An 8,163-nucleotide genomic window follows, 5' to 3' on the forward strand; every position below is an offset into this window, starting at 1 on the left:
CAGCAGACCAAGTAACCCCTTGCTGGAGCCAGCAACCTTGGGTTCAAGCTGGTGGGCTTTTTTTTTTGCTCAAACCAGATGAGCCCTCGCTCAAGCTGGCGACCTCGGGTCTCGAACCTGGGTCTTCCGCATCCCAGTCCAATGCTCTATCCACTGTGCCACCGCCTGGTCAGGCCTGAGAGGCCCCGCTTTGATGACAGTGCCTAGCTTTATGTGTTCAAGTAAATGTTTACGGGACCCGTCTGGGCTGCTTCTGTTTTGCAGGTCAGTAGATTCCTATGGTGTAAATGGGAGCAGAGCCCCCAACTGTAACATCACCCTCCAGGGTGACAGATTTGATCTAGATCAGGGTTTTCCCACCTCAGGCCTGGTGACAATTTGGGCTGGTCATTCTGTGTGGTGGGGGCAGTACTGGACATTGCAGGACATTTAGCAACATCTCTGAGCTCCACCCTCTAGATGCCAGGAGCACCCCCTCAGGGCATCCACAGATGTTCCTGACTATTGCTGGCATTTCTGGGGCGGCTTGCACACGGGCTGCCCACCAGCCTTGTGGCCTCAGCCAGGAACAAGCCAGGTTTTGGCCCATGGTCAGCTGAGTAACAGCTGTCACCCTGGTGGCCATTCCTACTAACACAGCTGGTCTCCACCTGCGGGTGGAGATGCCAGGAGTGAGCCCCAGCTCTGGAGGGCCCTGAAGACTTTTTTTATTCCTGGATACTCCTACTTTATTTTGGCTACATCATCACAAAGAAACATGGTGGAAGGTTCTGCATGCACCGGAGGGTGTGTATGTGTGTATTCTAGGCGGGGTGGGGTGGGGTGGGGTGGGGGGTAGTTATGTTTATCGGAGAGAGCGTGTGCCCGGACTGCAGGCACGGTGAGCTTGCCACATGCTGATTCCAGCGCCAATGCCAGCATCAGGCTCGGGCGATGCAGCCAGCATGCTTCTAAGGGCAAACCGTGGGAAGGAGGTATAGGTTCCAGGAAGGAGGGATTCGGGGTCGGGGAAGACTTTTTAGAAGAGATGCAGCCCAGTTGAAAGGCAGGGGCAGGAGAAGAGCATATTTCCCCCTGGGACCCAGAGTGCCTGGGAGAAAGAGGAGGCATGGCGTTGGCTTCCATTGCAGAAGAGGCTTATCCTCCCTGGCCCAGGGCCTGCTCTCCCTCCCCAAGCAATAGTCTGGCTTTGTTCTAGGAGGGACCATGAAGGCCTTTGCCTGCCTGGAGCTGTTTCCTAAGAGGAAGAAGGTCTCTAGGAAGGCTGTGGGAACCCAGGTTCAGAGGGGCCATGTCTGTCCTCTCCCACACCCCAGCCTCTCCAGGAAGCCCCAGGGACTGACCCATAGGAGTGAGCAAGTTGGCGATTAGGGCCTGGCCAGGTCCCTTCGGGTGGGTGGGTTCAGGGAGGTGGCTGAGCTCATAGGCTGGGAGAGGCCCTGGTCCTCCTAACATGCTTGGGTCCTGACTCACTGCCCAGTTCTGGCCGGATGCCTGGGACAGCTGGCAGGATAGGCTCAGGCCCACAGCCTCCAGCCTGTGCCCCCGCCCATGAGAGCCACTCTGTTGGCAGCTACCAGCTTTTCTGAATTCTGGAGGCTGGCCAGAGGCACGCTGAGCACTAGGCCCAGCCCTGCTGAGGAAAGTACGATTCATGTCCCCAGGGCTAGGGAGTGGGGAACCAAATCACTGACCTGCAGAACTGAGGGTCCATCCCACACCACTGCCCCCTTTCCTAATTCTGCACCACCGGGGCCAGCATGGGCCCAGCACCATCCCAAGCAATGAGGTGTGTCTATTTTAAACTGATAAGAACAGATACTACACTTGATCTTAGCCAAAAGGCCGAGAAGCGATATGTCTATTTTATAAACAGTCACAGGACAGTGCTGCCCCAGCTGTGGGGCCCAGGATCCCTTAGTTTTTCAGATGAGAAGTAGCCTCTGAGATGTCTGGCCCTTGTCCAAGGTCATACAAGTAGGAAATGACCACGTGAGAACTAGCACTAACACTTGCACTTGGTCAAGCCTTAAAGGGTGACAGAAGCAGGTTGAGGTTCTAGACATGTAAAGTCATTCCTGGTCTGAGACTGCTGGTCAGATATCAGGCCAACCTGGCTGATAGTTGGTGGTGTTGGGGAAAATAGCCAGGGGTCTTATACATTTCAGAGGCCTAACCCCTCACCCTGGATCTCTGACAAGCTTGGAGAGCTGAGACGGGAAGAGGTCAGGCAGACAGGTCTCTGGGCATCAACACAATGGTGTTTGGACTTTTTGGGACTCCTTGTGTGGCCCACATTGGTCCACCTGAACGGTGGCCCCAGGACCTCTGAGTTGGCCCCCCTGACTGAGAAAGGTGACTTGTACATCTGTCACCTGCAAACCTCCCTTCAGGAAGCCATACCCCAGTGGAGGCCATGACAAGCCAAGACTGAGCAGGGGCTGTGTGCCGGGCTCCGTGTTTCCTGACAGGTAAGGAAATAGGGGCACAGAAAGATCAAGTTATTTGTGTAAGGGGTCGCTGCTGATGGTTGACAGAGAGCTGTGGTTTGAACTGGATCCAGGATTTGAACTTAACCATAACCTATGAATGCGGTCATTTCAGTTATTGATAAATATTGATGCTGTTTGCGGGGAGGGCTTTGTGGGAGGCTCAAGAATTAGGTATCATGTGAGCCCAGACCTGACCGCCCAGGAGACAAAAGTGTGGAGACAAGGATCCAAGCAGAGGGAACAGCAGGGGGAAGGCTGGTGTTCTGGGACCACAGAGGCTTGTGTGGAGGGAACCCTGAGGTCCCAGGGTTTGAACATGTTTGACCAGTCCAGTGAGACATGGGGAGGATTTTCAGATGGGAGGGGGCTGGTCTCACTATAAGCCCCCAAGCTACCTTCATTCATTCCAGGCAGCGTGGGAGAGGAGGCCAGGGTGAGTGGGCGCAGCTGTGCTGGGGAGGACGGGGCTCAGAATGGAGGGAACCCCTCCACTGAGGGCAGGAAGCTGCCCTGAATTCAAGCTGAACTGCCTGAGGGAAGACTGGGCCAGATCCAGGATCCTGAGGGCTGTTCCCAGTCCATTTCCCCGGCCTGCTGCCTGGATCGGTTGGGTGGGTGGTATGACCTGTGCTCGCTCACACAGCCTCAGCCTAGTTCATCATCTCAGAGATTCACTTTTTAGGGGAGGACTCTCCCCTGTCCCCCTCCTCCTTCCCTCCAGAGGACCTGGACCCAGGCCTGCAGGCTCCGGCCTGACTCACCGCAGGCAGCTGTGGTTTGGGATGCCAGGGCGGGTGGCAGGCAGTATCAGGACGTGAGAGGGAGCATCAGGCTGGGGAGAGCAGTTTCCTCTGCCACTCACCCCAATGTGCCGGAATGTCATACTTGGGGTGGCAGCCCCCAAGCTCCAGACTGCGACTCCCACCTCTCCAGGACCAGCATCTTGGCATGCATGCCAAGCCCAACAGGGAGCTGGCCATACATCCAAGGGCTGAATTTTACTTGGGTGAGATTCACGCCTTTTACTAAAGGACCCTGTTCTGAGCCCAGAGAACTGCAGCCAGAAAGGGAATCACCCCCTTGGTGACCTTCCCAGGTTGTTGGTGGAAGAAGGCAAAGGGAGTCTGGGTCCAGGGAGTGGGCACCAGTCACCGCTTCCTCAGGCCACCATTATGGGGAACAGATGAGTTAATCCCAGAGACATGATTGTCATTACTTGTCACAAAGCTCTAACTCCAGTCAATGCCACAGTCAGTGCCATTGGGGCACCTGATAAAGGGCCATAGTGACTGGTCCTTTAACAAAACCACCAATGCCAGATACCAGAAACTCCCATTACCTCTCGCCTCTCCCATGTGCTCAGTCCTGCCCCTTCACAGCTCCCTCCAGCTATCCCTCAGCCCCTGCCGTGTGCAGACCATTCAAGTTCATTTGTCCGGTTTGCCACATGGTTGAGCATGGAATCAGTCAATCAACCAATTATCGACCGCCTGTGTGCAGGCCCCTGATGCTTCCTGTGCAGCCTGTTCAGCTTTCACCCCCAGAGGCATTCTGGGACCTTCCCAAGACAAAAGGCGGAAGGAAGGGAGTGCCACCCTGTGGACACTGAAGTGATAACAGTTCCTGGGCTCCTGGCCATCTCCTCCAACCGGAGAACCAGGGGAGGAGGCATGAGGCTTGGTTTTCAGTTGGGGAAACTAGCTCTGATGGGCCCATGGTCATCCACTTCAACCCAGGCAGCCTGTTCCAGCCTGCGATTTCTCACCCTAAGGCCCCAACACTCCAAGTCACTGGCTCCAGAGTCCTGCCAAGCCTTTTCTCAGCTGTAGTGTATTTCTAGTTGCCTCTTTGTTCCCTGTTTGATCTTTTAAAAACAATCAGCAGTCCTGGCCAGATAGCTCAGTTGATTAGAGCATTGTCTAATCACTCAAAGTTGCAGGTTTGGGCCCAGGTCATGGCACATACAAGAATCAACCAATAAATGCATAAATAAATGGAACAATAAATCAGTGTTTCTTCCTCTCTTTCTTTAAAATTAATAAATAACAAAATAATTATCACTTTTTTATTTTTTAGATTTTACTCATTTTTAGAGAGAGGAAATAGAGTATTACAGTAATATACTGTTACAGTAATTAAATATAGAAAAATATAGAAGATATATATAAATAAGTTAGGGTATAGTTTTTTTTTGACAGAGACAGAGAGAGGGACAGATAGGGACAGACAGGAAGGGAGAGAGATGAGAAGCATCAATTCTTCTTTGAAGCGTCTTAGTTGTTCATTGATTGCTTTCTCATATGTGCCTTGACCAGGGGCTACAGCACAGCAAGTGACCCTTGCTCAAGCCAGCGTCCTTGGCTTTCAAGCTGGTGACCCCACACTCAAGCCAGATGAGCCCAAGCCCAAGCCTGCGACCTCTGGGTTTCAAACCTGGGTCCTCCATGTCCCGTCCAACACTCTATCCACTGCATCACCACCTGGTCAGGCAGTTAGGATATAATATTAAAAGTTATTAAGTTATTCTGGCCTGTGGTAGCACAGTGGATAGAGAGTTTACCTCGAATGCTGAGGTCACCGGTTCGAGGCCCTGGGTTTGCCTGGTCGGAACATATATGGGAGTTGATGCTTCCTGCTCTTTCCCTCTTTTTCACTCTTTCTCTCCTTTCTCTCTAAAAATAAATAAGTTTTTAAGGCAAGTGAATAAGGCTACATCTTCTGGGTGGAAACTAATCTAGTGTGTACAGATATGACAGGCGGATTATGCCTTTTGGGCAGGGCCCAGTTAGTGTGTGTGAAGTTATATATACCATGTTTCCCCATGTATAAGATGCTCCCATGTATAAGATGCACCTTAATTTTGAGGCCTAAAATTTGAAGGGAAAAATAGTATTACATAAAGTTATTAAACTAAAGTTTTATTCATAAAATTTATATATCACATCCACACGAAAAAGCGGGAAATGCAAGTAATAAAATCTACAACCACTGTATAAGACACACCCAATTTTTAGACCCCAAATTTTTCAGGAAAGGGTGAGGTTTTTCTTTGTTGTTGTTTTTTACTATAGTACTGTATTTTTTTATTTTATTTATTTATTTATTCATTTTAGAGAGTAGAGAGAGTTAGAGTGAGAGAGAGAGAGAGAGAGAGAAAAGGGGGAGAAGCAGGAAGCATCAACTCCCATATATGCCTTGACCAGGCAAGCCCAGGGTTTTGAACCGGTGACCTCAGCATTCCAGGTAAGGGTGAGTCTTATGCATGGGAAAATACAGTAGATAATAAGAGGCTTGATGTGACAATTCTGTAGATTAACATAAAAAAGGTCTTTCTGCTAGGAACTCCTCCTCCAAAAAAAAAGGTTTGATGTGATAATCCCATAGAAGATTGATGCCTGTTAGAAGGCTTATGCCAGAAGAAGGTACTAACACCGAGGGGCCCCAGCTGCAGGTAGTCGTCCAGACTCCAACATTAAGCGTGGACTGATGACGCTCAGACCAAGGACAGCTGAGAGGAGGATGCTGACGGGGCCACATTAAGCTGTACCCAGGCACGCCATAGGATTTGTGAGTAATAATCTGGCCGTGTGATTCTTGCAACTAACTTGTATGTCAGTCGTGTCTTTCCTCTGGTGGCAACTGGTCTCGGTACCAATAAGTAGAATTCCTTATAGCTGCCTCAAAAGTAGTCTCGAAGAGGCCACCAGCCCTGCTGATAAGCAGGAGTGTCCTAACTGCACGGGGAAGTCGAATTGGGGACGCCTGATCCAGACTTAGAGGTTGGGCTCTACTGGGACAGAGAGAGAAGGGGGGGAGGAGCAGGAATCACCAACTCCCATATGTGCCTTGACCAGAAAAGCTCAGGGTTTCAAACTGGCAACCTCAGTGTTCCAGGTAGAAGCTTTATCCCCTTTGCCACCACAGGTTAGGCTAATTATCACTATTTTTAATTGTGGTTTAATACACATAACAAAATTTATCATCATAACCATTTTTAAGTGTTTAGTTCAGTGGCAGTAAGTACAATTCACGTTGTAGTACAGCCACCACCACCATCTCCAGAGCTTTCTTATCTTCCCAAATGGAACTCTGCCCCATTAAACACTAACTCCCTATCTCCTCCCACAGCTGCCGGCACCCACCCTCAACTTCCTGTCTCTGACTGACTCCTTTGGGATCTCTATAACTATTATACAATCAGACAGTATTTGTTATTTTGTGACTGACATTTCATTGGACAAGGTTCATGTAATGTGTGTCTGAATGTTATTTTTAAGATGGAATATTATTCCATTGTACGAATGCACCACATTTTCATTATCCGTTAATTCATTGATGGACACTTGGCTTGTTTCCACCTCTTGGCTGTTGTGAATACTGTGTGATGCTGCTGTGAATATTGGTGTACAAGTAACTGTTTAAGTCCCTGCTTTCAAGTCTTTGGGGTGTATATATCTAGAAGTAGAATCGCTGAATCACATGGTAATTCTATTATTATTATTATTAATTTTTAGCCAGAGACAGACAGGGACAAAGAGATGAGAAGCATCAGGCACCTTAGTTGTTCATTGATTGCTTTCTCATATGTGCCTTGCGGGGGGGGCCTCAAGCTGAGCCAGTGACCTTGGGGTCATGTCTATGATCTCCCATTCAAGCCAGCAACCCTTTGCTCAAGCTGGTGAGCCTGCACTCAAGCTAGCGACCTGAGAGTTTCAAACCTGGGTCCTCAGTGTCCCAGGCCGATGCTCTATCCACTGCACCACCACCTAGTCAGGCAGTAATTCTAATTTTTAATTTTCCAAGGAACCATAATACTATTTTTCATACTGCTTGCACTATTTGACATTCCCATGTACAGTGCACAAGGGCTCTGATATCTCCACATCCTCACCAACACTAAAAAATTTTTTTTATTGCCCTGGCTGGTTGGCTCAGCGGTAGAGCGTCGGCCTAGCATGCGGAGGACCCGGGGTTCAATTCCCGGCCAGGGCACACAGGAGAAGCGCCCATTTGCTTCTCCACCCCTCCGCCGCGCTTTCCTCTCTGTCTCTCTCTTCCCCTTCCGCAGCCAAGGCTCCATTGGAGCAAAGATGGCCCGGGCGCTGGGGATGGCTCTGTGGCCTCTGCCTCAGGCGCTAGAGTGGCTCTGGTCGCAACATGGCGACGCCCAGGATGGGCAGAGCATCGCCCCCTGGTGGGCAGAGCTTCGCCCCTGGTGGGCGTGCCGGGTGGATCCCGGTCGGGCGCATCCCCGGGCGCATCCCGGTCGGGCGCATGCGGGAGTCTGTCTGACTGTCTCTCCCTGTTTCCAGCTTCAGAAAAATGAAAAAAAAAATTTTTATTGATTGATTTAGCGAGAGAGGAAGGGAGGGTGGGAGAGAGACAGAGGAACAATGATCTGTTCCTGTATGTGCCCTGACCTGGGATCAAACCTACAACCTCTGCACATCTGGACAATGCTCTAACCAACAGAGCTACCTGGCTAGGGCCACTTTTTATTATTATTATTATTACAGTCATCCTATTGGGTGTGAGGTGGCTTCTCATAGTCTGCCTCATTTGTCTTTTATACTTAGGTCACTGTATTTTTATTTTTAATTCATTTTAGAGAGGAGAGAGAGAGAGACAGAGAGGGAGAGAGAAAGGAGAGAGAGAGAGAGAAGGTGGGGAG

The 8,163-nt window shown here is 50.2% G+C and overlaps 1 pseudogene; it reads right to left on the reverse strand.

Annotated features, from left to right (window-relative positions):
• Positions 1-1,641: 1,641 nt before the first annotated feature.
• Positions 1,642-1,857, reverse strand: LOC136390066 (U2 spliceosomal RNA; annotated as a pseudogene).
• Between the last annotated feature and the right edge of the window lie 6,306 nt (positions 1,858-8,163).

This window comes from Saccopteryx leptura, chromosome 1, assembly GCF_036850995.1.
Source record: "Saccopteryx leptura isolate mSacLep1 chromosome 1, mSacLep1_pri_phased_curated, whole genome shotgun sequence".
Classification (NCBI taxonomy): Eukaryota; Metazoa; Chordata; class Mammalia; order Chiroptera; family Emballonuridae; genus Saccopteryx; species Saccopteryx leptura.